General features: G+C 40.6%; 1 protein-coding gene across 2 annotated transcripts in view; it reads left to right on the plus strand.

Annotated features, from left to right (window-relative positions):
- Positions 1 to 14,933, plus strand: part of lrrc4ca (leucine rich repeat containing 4C, genome duplicate a) — a 196,083-nt gene that overhangs the window by 13,146 nt on the left and 168,004 nt on the right. Inside the window, exons 2-3 of one of the 2 annotated variants that reach the window (XM_076991759.1) lie at positions 6,458 to 6,546; positions 6,957 to 7,542. The gene's annotated coding sequence lies outside the window, so the exon portion shown is untranslated. Of the gene's footprint in view, positions 1 to 6,457; positions 6,547 to 6,832; positions 7,543 to 14,933 lie in introns of those variants that run through there. The other variant, XM_076991758.1, reaches the window with a different exon arrangement.

The following is a 14,933-nucleotide window of genomic DNA, read 5'->3' on the forward strand; positions in this document are numbered from 1 at the left end:
GGCCGCTCGTCAGGGTGGGCCAACCCGAGTTCTCCCAGGCGCGGCGTGTACTCTATAAAACAAACAAGTACCTCCACACCAATTAATTTAGTCACAAGTCATCATCAGTCTATGCATAATCAAATCCAACGTCTTGACAGGATAATCCCCTAATCAGGTAAGTATTCACTCTCTCACCTAGTAGGCTGGTGGAATACCAGGTAGGTTGGTGGTGATGCCGTACTGGTCTCAGCATCACAGCAGGCAACAGTCGAGCACGGAGGAGGGTCAACAGTTGAGGGGCGTTGGGATGACTCGGGGGTTTGGTCAAGATGAATGGTGTCCTTAATGCTCAGAAATTGTATTGAAGTACACAACTTTGGAAATAGGTCATTCATCAGTTGTGAAGCCCTTTGCTTGCACAGCTGATGAAGGACCTCTGTCTGAAATGCCCTGTTTCTCTGGAAACTTTGTGCACTTTGCTACAATTTTTACTATCTCTAAAATTTTAAAAGATAAAAAGACCTCTAAGTATCTCAATATCTCTAAGCATAATAAGCACTTTGCTTGCACAACTAATGGAGGCCCTCTGTCTGAAACATCTTGCTTCTCTAGAAACTTAGTGTACATATATATATATATATATATATATATATATATATATATATATATATATATATATATATATATATATATATTACAGCAATGCTATAAGCCAGTGAAGCAGTGAAGAACTGCTTGACTGCTTAATCTATAATATTGTGTTCCCCCAGAGAACAGTTTATATATCAGGTGCAGAGAGTTGTGTTACAGGTCCACACATTCCTCAGCCACACCACACCTGGTGTGAACCTTTAAACCAACCGATCCACAATCATTATCAGTGAACAAGAAGATAAGTCTCTGTTTGCCTTCTTATTATTATTGTCATTTTGTTCCCTCAGTCATAATTAACATTAGTGTCCATTGCAGGGGCTTCATTGTTGTATTCCACGCCTTCTGTTTGAAATGTCTCTCTGTTCAATGTAACCTGAAATGAGAATACACTGATTGTTTCAGCTAAACAAATATATGAATTTTCTTGCTATTAGCCAAGCACCATACTGAGTCTGTGAAACTGTACTGTGAAAAGTTTCAGGGTGGATTTTCAAGTTCATCATTTTGCCTCTCAGTCATTACCCAGTCATTACATAAGCAGGACCCAGTTACATCTGTGAAATCAGTGCCCCTCTTGTACCCATATTCCACTTTTAGGTTTCAGAGCAGTGCAGTGATTTAAGATTCTCTATCTGCACAAGAACATGTCCTGATTATGTGCAACATGTTTGTGAATGTCTGTATATTGAATGGACAAAAAATGACAGGCAAAGACACATTTATGCTGGTGACATTATTAATTAATGCTGGTTACAGAGTGGACATGTCCATACCAGTTTGTGAAGTGGTTGATTTTCCCTCGGCACTTTGTGAACGTGTACTCTGCAAATAATGTATAGAACAGCTTGCTGCAGATACCTGTCCAAACAGTGTGTGAAAATGGCACTGAGACCATGTGCAAACATGTATATTTGGTCATCCCACGCCTCTATTATGACATGTGGCCAGTGTCACGCCTCTATTATGACATGTGGCCAGTGTCATTGTGCATGAGTTCCAGGCTCAAAACAGCCTCGCTGAAGGTCATATGACGTTTCTGACAAAATGAATATTCCAAAGAAACAATTATTTTTGAATAAAAGTAAAACTGTATATTACAAATATTTAAACCATAGTGCTGATACTTCTTGCAATTGTTCTATGCTGATAGGCTTGACAAATCTTTCTTGACAAATGTCTTCTGTTCAATCCCACTGCTGATTTCTTACCAGTTAATTTGATTTGATATTTAAAAAGGAATGTGGATTTGAGGGGCGATTGAATTGAATACCAGACCTGGTCTACATTCTTGCTCCCTGCACCTTTCAAAGCAAACTAAGACCTATGGTTGCAGGTTCTTATTGCTCAGATTTCCTAGAATCTGGACAGTATTGCGGATTATTCTAAAGTGGTTACCTGATTCAGAAATATTGCCTGTGCCATAGTTGCTTGGTTTATACTATTCGAGAGTTGTTGAATCAACAAGGCCTTTTTCACGTTTCTATATATAAATGCACCATTTATCTTTCTGAAAAACACTTTTGTACAAATTTCATGTCCGACCATTGGCCTTCTTATACTTGACTACACTATACGTGTCCTCTCAAACTTTCCAAGCATAAAATCAGGTGGCTTTCTTCTCGCTGTTGTTTTTATTTTTAAAGCAGCAGAACATATATGAAAAGGGCACTTACTGTATTAAGCCATTCTGTGCATATAAGAGAACATGAGCATAAATGTGTGTTCAGGACAATATCAGCAGGTAAGTGTGGCCGGGTGAGGTCCAGGTTGATTTAGCACCAGTAGCTGTGGAGACAGTAGCCCTGCACCTTACTCTGAAAAGGCCAGAGCCTCTTCCTCATCCATCAACACCGTCATCTCTCAGCCAAACTGCCTCTCCCTCTTGATATCTGTTTCCTTCCCCTGCCTCTCCCTACCATCTCTGTCTTTCCCCTCTCTCACACACACACATACACACACACACACACACACACACAAACACCTTCTTATGGTCTCCCGCTCTCCCCCTCTTTGATATGATGGATGATTTGGCCATTTTCAATTTTTACCTCTCAAAACCAGCCCTTAGATGGTGAGACAGAGCTCAGAAGAGCTGGCATGTCACTTGAAAGTCCCTATTTTAAGAAGAGGGGACAGGTTTTATAATCTAGAATGGGACATCTCACTGTGGATGTTTTCTGGCTTGCCAACAATCTGTTCAGGATTAGAGCAAAAGAAGCATCCGTCATATACACACTACATGAGGCTTAAAGAAAAGAGTGCCTAGATTTACATGTGTACTAATACAAAACAATTAAGGCTTCATGGATGTTTAAAGATTTTTTTTCCAGGTGAACGTTTAAATAACCTTTTTTAGTGAGATAAAATGTACAAAAAGGGTTAGAAGTGGTCTGTCTATTAACATAATTAAAGTATTCCAATATACTTTCTGGCTTTGGACACTCAGTTAATTCAATTTCTTAAACTAATTAATTGTAATATCAATGCCATTTGTATTTGCACTCAGTTATAACATCATTGCCGTGGAGATTAACTGTCAAGAAAATATAATTTTGTATGTAATTACATACAGGCAGATTTGTTAATATTCTGTTACAAATTAAAATCTTTTGCAAGTTCAAAGATACATGAGTCCTCTATTTGAGCATGACAGAAAGATAGGGTTTATATGAACATTGATAGGGTTTATATGAACATTGTATATATTCCACAGACACCTGTTTCTGCCAATTGTGAAGCTAAAATGGCATAGCAGCATGTACTGACAAGAAAAAAAAACAACATTCATTACAGATGCACTGATTGTGAACATTTTAAAATTTGATTCTGAGGATAACGGACACAGTGGCATGATGGAACACTCCAACATGAGATTTCACAGATACGAGTGGCAGATTCACAACAGCCTAGAAGAACTTGTGCTCTCGTTTGCAGAACTACATTCAACATGTCCTGGGTGTTTCTGTTAATGCTGGTCAGATTTGCAAAAAAAAAAAAAAAAGCAAGAGAAAACCTTTTTCATCCATCACTGTGGCTTGTATCCTGCAGTAGCGTTTGTTTGCAGTAATTACTGTTAGCATAGTGTGTGATAAGTGCTCTACCTACGTCCTCTCTGAAGACACCCTGAACTGAGCGGGTGTGAATTCCACCAGTGAGCCGCTGCCGCTCACTCCCACAGTGCTGCTGCTACCATCTGCTGTTTGGATGACCTCTCATACCTCTCCACCCAAGGGTCCACACCCACCACCAGAGATGGGCACAGGAGCTGCTGGGATGGGGCCAGCACGCTCCTCAGATTCTCCTCTCCAGCTGGGGAGATGAGAGGTCCAGCACTGTCGCTGCTGGGGGCCCTGTGCCCCCCTCCCCAAATCTGCACACATCGTGTGGTTTGCAAAGAGCTGGGGAAGAGTGATTAGGGAGGCAGATGCAGAGACGGAATCTGCTGGGCACTGAGCAAACGCATTACTGTCACACAGAGGGAGGCGGTTAATTATCTCCCCCCACATCGCAACCACTGCAGCATTCGCTACGGCAAGCCCACGGAGTCAGATACGTGGAACACTCCGCGCCCTCCAACACTACTTACCTCATTTGCATGATTTTAAGGGGATTCGAAGGTTAGGATGTGGAACAGCATGAACTAGACAAATAGAACAACTAAAATATAAAAGCACGCCAAGCTGACCTTTAGATAATACACCTATGCCTATTATTACTACATGCAACTGTTTAATTGTATTAAGAATTAGTGACTTATGTCACTATGTGTAATTATGTGCTATGTGTAAACTGATGCATATCCAATTACCTGTTTTCTTTCTATCTATCTATATCTATCTATCTATCTCTCTATCTATCTATCTCCATTCATTACACACAAGTAAGTAATTTACAAGAAAGTAAATGAATAAATAATGCAAGAGAACTATTTGGCTTGGAAAACCTGAGTATATATGATGATTCGCATCATGTCAAGTAGAGATTCCTGTGAGCTCTCCGTGGTGCTGATACTTAAGCAGCAGATATGGCCAATGCACCAGATTTGCATGTAGGTGATAAAAGGCATACGTGAGTGTACCTTGTACATTCCAGCATGCTTCTGTCCTTTTGATTTGATAACAATTCTATTAATGAAAACTAAAATGTAAATATTAATGCATGAACTTACTCTTTTACACTGCACAGAGATTTCTGAGGCTGTAGGGCTATGTGATAAACATGCAAACTCTAGGCAGCTACATTTTTGTACAGAGGATCATTCAGCCCAAGATCACAGATCAGGGAAAACATGGTGTTTCAAATTTCAGGATCAAATAAATCCTTGTGGAATGTGCAGGCCTTTCCGGGCCTGCTGGAAGTCTTTTATTACAGGCTGTCTGGTCTTTAACTAAGTACAGGGCCATAATCACTGTGTGTCACAAATTAATGTATGTCTGGACAATACCTGTGCACACAAGTTAGCAGCTGTAATTACCCTTTACCGACAAGACTTGATTGTTGCTAAGGAACTGTTGCCACAGTGAGGCCTAACGTGTGACATGTACATGTAGCTATGTACATGTTAAAAGGTTCAAACATCTGTAGAGAGATGTTTCATTATGCCTTGTATTAACGTTCTTACATTCTTACATGTTACTACTACTACTAATCAATAAAAAAGAGTTCATGTCTCCTTAAAATTGTTTAATGAATCACTTGTAGTCATTATGTAGTCACTCTGTCACATGCTGTCATCCTATTCATGGTTCTGGGACATTCCCGCCTTAAATACGAATACATTTACTGTTGCTAATCTTAATGACAGCAATGAACTGTTTGCCAACATCTTTAGTTACCAGCAAAGACTGAAGACATTACACTTTAAATTACATGTGAAATATATTTCACTGTGAATTAGAATTATTGAAGAACATGACAGCTGGCAGCTTAAAAAAGAAAAGGTGTGCAGACAGGATTATCCTCCTGAATAAGAACATTTTACATGTTATCACCATCTCCACGCAGATAACCTTATCAGCAACTTAGTAATCCATGTCGGCTTAAAGATTATGTAAGATGTTGGGGTAGAGAGCAGGAAAGGAGACTACCTTCCCCTCCTCAGCGTGTGGGGGATGATAATGCACGAGAAAGGTGGGTGATAAGACAGAGCTCAGTGCTGCACTGCTAACGTATGAGGAGCTCAGCTGTCACGGTTATACGATAAGACAATCTCAAGACGAAATGGCTTGAGATGACTGATTCATCTAATCCCTTTGTGTGAAATCAAATAAAGCAGAAGACGAAGCCAACAGTGCAATTCATGACCTCACCACGGGTCACATGACCTCACCACGGGTCACAGTTGGTCTCCATGACCCACAAGCTATCGTTCCCTATGATACATTTTCTGCTTTCGCTGTTATAGATTATAGCATTTTCATTTTCTACCTGTCCCGGTTTCATCAGAATTATTTTTCCTTTTCGCTTTTATATTCCAGTTCTATTAAATATGGTTTCATTTGTATGTTTTTAAGACACTGCCCTAAACCAGCAGTACATCCAGCTGTAGAGCAAGATAAGAATGACAGTGACGAGCAGCGCGGGTCTGAACGCGTGTGGACGATCCTCATGGAGGAGCCACACTCAGGCAGGGAAGCAGCCTTTCTACGGGCTGCAGTGCACAGCGGGGTTTTGATGTGGAAACTACAAGACCAGGCTTAAGCAGAGATAATTAGATTATATGAAAGACAAGAAAGAAGAATAAGAAAGACAAGAAATTGATTTGTAAGCCTAATTTTGCCATGTATATTCCTTTCTTGTTTGTATTATTGATGTGTGACAGGGGTGTAGAGCAGTAGTCTGTGAAATGACACAAAACCTTATTGGACAGCTGAGTTATCCTGCGGTTTCCATCGGTTCTCCACAGTCCAGGTGAGGTGGCTCACTAATCGGCATCCTAGTTTCAGGCAATAGAATCTGCATTTACAAGTTCAATCTCCTGAAAGTGTCAAAGTGGAAAGAACAATGATGTCTTTAAGGGATGCAGACTAAACAGCTTATTTGTATTCTAGTCTTCCAGCATGTCTTCTCACGTGTGACCAAACGAGAGTGAACAAGAGGGAGGGGTTGGGGAGTGCCTGAGTGAGAGAGAGAGAGAGAGAAAGAGAGAGAGAGGGAGAAAGCAGAGACCCTGAATCTAGTGTGGTACAGCAGGATGCTGTAACAGACCAGGCATTTATTCGAGTGAAGACCACGGTGCCGATATTGCGACTGAGTGGAAAGGGCTGCGGCAGCTGCTGCAATGTTCATTCTGTCTCCGTGTCTCTCGTCCTCCTCCACAGTGCGGCTCACACCAGCGTGCACACGCTAACACATGGGGATGAAGCGCCAGCAAAACACAGGCACAGAATCAGAACCAGAGAGCAGGAGAAGGTGATGGAGTGACTGGAGACACGTCATTTTTGTGACAACCCATCAACTTTTTGGGAGAAATCTTTCTTTCCTTTTTGAACCTGATGCTTACACCCCTGCACCTCCCCTCATCTCTTCATCTGTAGCTCCAGCCCGAAACCAGACTTGCAGCAGATCCTGTGAGTTGGAAACCGCCCTGCTCGCCCCACAGCCGAAAAAGTCACGCAGGTGACTGTCAGAGCGGTGCTACATGCATCCTGGGCCTCTGCTGTGGCCTGCAGCCGGGTCCTTGGCTTCAGCGAAGCTGCTATAAATGTCCAACCAGGATGTTCGGCTCAGCCAGGCCCGGATTCTGCTCAGCCCTGAGGTAATTAATGACAGATCTGGAATCAGCTGAGGAAGAAACATTGCAAAACTAAAAGTTTTGGTCCCAAAATCAAGTCATTGCTTTTGCTGTGGGCATCAAATGTCTTAAACACATCATAAATAAGCACAAGTCAAGCGTGGCGTTTCCAGGTGAGTACCTGCGTTGGCTTTTGCCTTTCTGGTTGTTTACTGCGTATTCTATCATGCTGCATACATCTCCAGATCTTGGACGAAAGCTCATTTAAATATAAAGCGGAGTTCTGGTCCACATATGTCTTCACGTCTTTACCACGTGAACTTTCTTTTATTGCAGTGTCACTTTTGTGTGAACCAACTTCGTGAGCATCTGGTGTTTGTGCATGTAATGCCGCTGGGTTACTAGCACTGTGCCCGCCGTCTTCTTCTTTGTAGCTTGTCCAGTGTAATGGACTAGAAGAAATTTGTTAATTCATGTAAAAAAGTGGCTATTATCAGAGACAGTGTGGTAAATGCTAATTAAAAATATGACAGCAGTGTAAAAGCATTTAGGTGGTGAAGGATTCAGAATGTTTCAGCCACTCCTACAGAGCAATAAAGAGGGTTACAGTTGGGACTCTCTTACCCCCCAGTCAATAACAATTTCAATTGCAACAGGTAATATACAATGTACTTAAGTGGACATAAAAAGTTGTTGCGTTTGTGTTGCTATAATGGTCTTGGGAGAATGCGAGAAACGGTGCATTTCTCTTCATTTTGAGTTACATTATGTCTCACCTGAGATTAACGTAACAGTCGGGAGGATATCACCACCCCTGGACTACAATGGGCTTCTGCTTAGACATCCGAGTGTTTAATTGAACAGGGTATTGCTATATCTTGATCAGTGCTGCTCTGGGCTAACACCTGAAATGCTTTATTGAATAATTCATTGCGGGAGATTAACTGTGTTATTTGCGTGCTTCTCTTTCCTCACGGTATTCACAGCTGTCTCGCTATGGCTGTGCCGTGTGGAGCAGGTACTGAAATAGAGGACGGGGCATTGCCGAATGTCCTGGATTAACTTAGTTACACGCAGACTTGTTGAAACAACACATGGGCATATTGCTAAAATGTGCAATTCATTTCCCATGTCCATAACTACTCTTATTATTGTTTTAGACTATGTTATATAATTACATTAATTGGGGTACAATGTAATTAAGCTGCTCTTTTAATGTTGGGGGTGCATTGCAATTATACTCCCAGTCATGTTAGTAAACACAATTCAGCTCTAGGACTTCTACACCTGCACTCCACTCACTGCACTGGTTACCCGTCAGCTTTAGGATAGATTTTAAGGTTCTAGTGATGGTTTTTAAATGTCTTCATGGTCTTGCCCCTCTTTACCTCAGTGAAATGATGGTTAGATATGTTCCAGTCCGGTTTCTCAGGTCTTCAAACAGTAATCTACTGGTGATTCCTAAAAGCCGATTAAAGATTGGCGAGGGTGCTTTTAGCCACTATGGCCCAAAGCTCTGGAATTCTCTTCCTGAAGAGCTCAGAGGCATTTCATCCCTGCATAGTTTTAAGAAGAGCCTCAAAACCTTCCTGTTTAGATCCGCTTTTAGTTAAGAAACTCTATCTTAATAGTTTTATCTTATTTACTTTACTTTTTATTATCTTACTTCACTTTTTACTTTTTATGTTATTTTAATATTTTTATCTTTAATTTCTTTTAACATTTTCTTTTTGTCTTTTTGTCTTTGTCTTATCTCCTTTTAATGTTTCTTTTATTTATACTGTAAAGCACTTTGAGTTACATGTATGTATGAAAGGTGCTATACAAATAAAGATTATTATTATTATTACCTTATTTCATGTATCTAAACATACATGACAATGATGACAGGAGCAATGCTGAAGCTTAATCACGTTTATTTATATGGTCAGGTAGGTTCCCACGTTCTAGCAGTGTCTGTGTTCCTATATACACCCTGGATCCTTCAGGTCATACATATATCTCCATTCTACTTATTGTGCCTTATAGGTAAAAGTAGTTATCAAATGGTGGTCTAGATTCCAACCCATCTGCTTCTTACTGATATTCCTTAGTGCAATACAGCAGACCTGTCACAGGTTGTGTGGTTAGTGTGACTGTGAGTGTGACTGTGACTGTGAGTGTTGGTGTGAGTGTTGGTGTGAGTGTTCACCTATGCAGCAATCAGCAGACTGTCAACTTTGGCTGAAGATGTGAAATACATTCCTAGTCCATAGCAATGTATATACTTTGGGCATAACAACACAATGAATGGCAAAAAAATTGTGATGGCAAATTATGTGCAATGTTTTTGTAAATTATCATAGCTGGTGACAAATCATATAGAGGCCAAAACAGTAGTTAAGGGTTGTGAAAATGTTTGAGTATAAACTACACACTAAACAAGAGGAACCAAGCAGCAAAAACACAGGAAACAGTTAGGAACATCATGTTAGGAACAGGTAGAAACATCATGTTAGGAACAGTTAGAAACATCATGACGTGTCCTACAACAGTAAAACACAGAGAAGCTTACTAAATGTGAAACCAATGAAAGGTGGAGATATACAGAACATGAGACACAGAAAAGGCCAGAAATAAACCTGGAAAAACATGACAATACTAACAGAGCTAATGGGACAACATGACAATACTAACAGAGCTAATGGGTGAAATGTCATTTTGGCATTAGTTCATCGGTTTAAATAACCTAAATGAAACATTTGGAAACAGTAATTATTACTGTAAGTTATTTACTGGACACCAATAACATTACTTTAAAATCATAGATGTATATAAGATGACATATTGCCCTGTGTGATGGCATGTTCACGTTGTGAGTGAGGAGGGGAAGCCGAGAGAGAGAGAGAGAGAGAGAGAGAGAGAGAGAGAGAGAGAGGGGCACAGACAACATTTATTAAACAAGGACTAACAGACTTAAACAGACATACACAGACCGCAAAGATGATGGTCGTGACAAAAACCGACCAGGAGGGCAAAACATGAAAGTTTAAATACACGTGTTGAGAGAACGAGAGACAGGTGAATCAGCTTACAGAGGGCAAGCTAACAAGGGGGTGTGGCAACACAACGACAACATGGGCCAAACCATTATAAACAAGTGCATGTGCTGCATGTGTGTGTGCTAAAGGAGCCAATACTATATGTATTTACTTATACCTATCTGAAGTCCAACCCAAGATTCTCAACAATGACAGTGTAAGGTATGGCTTGGGCTATTCCTAGGGCACAGGGTATACCTGAGACCATCTGGAGCACATGGACAGGAATCTGTTTGTGTGTGTGTGTGTGTGTGTGTGTGTGTGTGTGTGTGTGTGTGTGTGTGTGTGTGTGTGTGTGTGCGCACGTGTGTGTGCGTGTGTGTGTGTGGATGCATGCGTGTGTGTGTGTGTCCCACTGTGAAAGGCAGATTCTTCTAATTAGTGTTTCATCATAATCCGTTCGCAGCTACAGAATGACAGCTCTATTTTCAGAATGGCCATATTGCCTGTGTCATTTGTGAGCACAAAGAAGAGGTCATTTTTCTGTCTCCAAAATCATCTTTTTAACACTTAATTTCAATACCTAAAATCTACTATATATGTTACTTTATGGCAAGTGAAAATTTTATTAATTTGGGTTTTGTATGTTTTGTATATGTTTACTATTTCAGACTTACACAGCAATCACCGGCAGTGGTCTTTAACCAATAGATCATTAGATGAATACACAGAACATAATGTGTAGGTCTTCCACACACATTCCCATTTCCGTCAAGTGTAAAAGCTCATTTGTGGCCCAACATCAGGGCCGATGCAGCAGGAAGCATATGGAGCAAGAAGACTCGGAGCAGAGGAGCAGACAGTTAGGCAGCGATTATTAAGGAACACCTGTTCAAGCCGTTTATTGGGCCACCGCAGGTCCTGCAGAATGGAGACGGGCTAATGAAGGTCTCCTCTGGTTAATTGCATAAACTATATATAGTGAGACAATGATAGCCGAGAGCAGGAGCTTGAGCCCTGCGTGTCACTCTGTAGACCTGCCGGGTCAACCCTTCTCTATAGCCAGGGCTGAGCTCAACAGCTGGGAGCATGAAATCTAAAATCCTTAATTACTTCCAGACTCGTTTATATAACTGCTCCTTGAGACTGTGTTCACTCTGCCTGCAATGGAGTGAAGTCATATTTAAATGAACACAAATGTCACAGCCGTAGTGTAGAGTCAGGGCATCATATACCTAATGACTAGGAGGGCTGTAAAGCCGTTTAGGTGCACCCAGGACCCGGGGGGACTCATACCTTCACTGGCATCTTCAGGCACTGCATGAATGCTCTCAACGAAGAAGGCTATATCATTTCTTCATTTCTAATTTGTTGGGACTCTCAAACAACAATGCATGTATTTTGTCTAATTTTGTATCCCTTGGTTGTATTAACCTCATATTTTACAAGTGGGAGAGCAATAAGTCTAAACATGTGATAATGGCATGGCAATTGCATGTTTGGTACACCGTACCTTCTTTGAGTGTTCAGCAGACCTGGCTCAGCTCTAAATGTGAGATTTGTTTTGGCTCGTTACACCTCAATGATGAAGCCTTTGTGTCGAGGTTCATTTCAAACTTCACTTTTCACTTGCAATACTTATGAATATTATATGTATAGTGCTGAAGGAATATAATTATTTATAATTGGCACAGGCTGGTGTGAAGTACAATGTAAAACGTTCTTAAGCCCAGTGGAAACACAGAGAAAAGCAGCAGATAGCTGGCAGGGTTACTTAAAGTGCCATGACTCAACATACATCATAGCACATGTTTTACAGGCCGCATTTCTAAGAAATAATAATCGTATTCTTAATAACTAATGTATCCTAATGTATACATAATAGTATGTGTATATCATACAGTGTATATATATATAATCATTTATGCAATGATGAAATTACACATAAGGTGTTGTCTGTATTAGAAAAAGATAAAAAGGCATTTAACATGATACCATGAAGCATCATTATATGGTCTGATGCCATGCTCTACATTTTTCATTTGACTGGCTAACATACGTTTATTAAACATTTATAACTATGTAATTATAATGGGAGTCTGCCAATGCCAGTTTCATAATTCCCAGTGCCAGAGCTTATATTCATAGAAGCTCTCATGGTAAGAGATCCTACAGAATCATGTGATCCACATATAATTGCTCATTAGGATGCTAAGGGGGAAAAATGGGTATATGGGGAAAGTGAACCTGTAAAGAACAGTGACCTTGTATCCCACACTGTTTATTAATGTGTATTGTAAAGAATGCATATAGTCCCATCACAGATCATTGCAGCAAATTTTCTCTGTTGTGTCAAGTATATCCTGGCATAGAATTCATCATACAGCGAATACACAAAAGCAGTAGTTATCACCCAGAGGTGAAGAACATTCCTGAAAATGTGTGACTATAGCAGAAAAATATCTTTACAATCTTGACTGGTTCTGTATTGGTATATGAGTATGCTTGATTATTGTGCATTACAATAGGACTTTGTTGAAATAACCCATATTAAGTAGAAACTACTGGTTTAGTGCAAAAATGGAAATACACAGTGGCAAAAGAGTAATGACATGATTGAGTCATGGAATAGTCACCCAACGCACACATCTGAGAGAACCTATAAAAAAACGCCTTTTAAACCTTCGACTGACCTCAAGTAACAAATAAGGTCTGATGCTTGTTCTTCTGCTCTGCTCTGTCTCTCTTTCTTCCTGTGTTCACTTTCTTCAGCTTGCCAATGCCCACAAACACTGAGACACAGGCCTCCCTGAGACACGGGCCTCCCTGAGACACGGGCCTCCCTGAGACACGGGCCTCCCTGAGACACGGGCCTCCCTGAGACACGGGCCTCCCTGAGACACGGGCCTCCCTAAGATACAGACCTCCATGAGACACGGACCTCCCTGAGACACAGGCGTCCCTGAGACACGGGCCTCCCTGAGACACGGGCCTCCCTGAGACACGGGCCTCCCTGAGACACGGGCCTCCCTGAGACACAGACCTCCCTGAGACACAGACCTCCCTAAGATACAGACCTCCCAAAGGCACAGTACAACAATAAGTTGCAAAATATCATGACAGTTCATTATATTTGGAGAAAGTTGAATGATGACTGTACCCTACACAGTCTGTTGCCAACCTTTAAATATGGTAGTGGATCCACTGAGGGCAACTATACTGTGGTTGTTGTCAGTCATGAGGTCAGATAATTGTTCTGCATGCTTATATAATTGGCAAGGAAGATGAGACCATTTTTCAGGATTAGCTTCTATCTGTGGTGGAAAAACATTGTTGAACTCAAGAGAGGCCTCGGAAACACAAGCATGATGTCAAGGGACTCCCATGACCCCTGGGCCGCCAGAGGACTGCCTCTGCCACACAAGATCAAATTCAGGCCCTAAATACAGGCCCTAAAATACAGCTAAACGATCTTAAACTTAAATAAAACACCTTAAATACTTAATTAAGTTAATTAAATAGTTACGGTTGTCATTATTTTGTGGTTCTATGTTAATTTGCTATTTCTTGATAGGAAAGGATTAACAAAAATGTGCCTGAGTTTTAAACTAGACTGGACTGCTGTTCATTCCTCTGATTGGCTCAGTACAAATAATACCATTGTTATTCACAATGTTATTGGCTGACAAGCATTCTGTGAAACACTGAATTGTTTTAAATCTTAGATAATGACACCACTCCATTTGTATAAATTTGCTTGTATGATATGTCTCATACTATAACACGATCTTGAGTGTGTCACTCATGTAATTGTGAATCTCTGATGCGGGTGAGTGAAATGTCTGGTTTAGCAGTCTGGTTTTACCAGTCTGGATTAATGCACTATAACTACATTTCCATTCCTCATCAGTGTAGATCTACTTAAGATTAACGTTGGTTTTATTGTCCTTAAAGAGAGGACGTTGGTCATTGTTCAACATCCTAAGCTTCTTGCTTAATTAAATCATTTTAAGTCATTAACTAATATGATTCTGAATATAATCTATTAACATAACTAGTTGCATTACTTCAAATATGAAGCCAATACAGTAATGTCATTATATGCCCATTAATTTTACATGCAAAAGTTATCCCACAAATATAGATCTGCCCTAATAAATATTCATGTGGTGCCACCCCTACGGGCACACCACTGCGCACACACACACACACACACACACACACACGCAAGCATGCACGCACGCATGCACACACACACATATATATTTATTTTGACCTGCATATGGTTAACGTACAGGTGCTTTGGGTCATGTCTCTGAGCAATGGCTGGTTCTCCAGTGTTTTATGAAGTAATCTTGTCTGTAGAAGTGTGAAATGTTGATCTTATGGTCTGGGTCTGCAGTGTTTTACGCTGATAAAATGATGTGACAATTCATGTTCTTGAGCTACTGCTTCAAAACCAGGTGTAATTCCCTTAAGCAGAATATATGACAGCTTAAAATAATTAGCACAAACAGATAAATGAGTTAACGCTCTCGATGGCT

Source organism: Brachyhypopomus gauderio, unplaced genomic scaffold (assembly GCF_052324685.1).
Source record: "Brachyhypopomus gauderio isolate BG-103 unplaced genomic scaffold, BGAUD_0.2 sc85, whole genome shotgun sequence".
Taxonomy (NCBI): domain Eukaryota; kingdom Metazoa; phylum Chordata; class Actinopteri; order Gymnotiformes; family Hypopomidae; genus Brachyhypopomus; species Brachyhypopomus gauderio.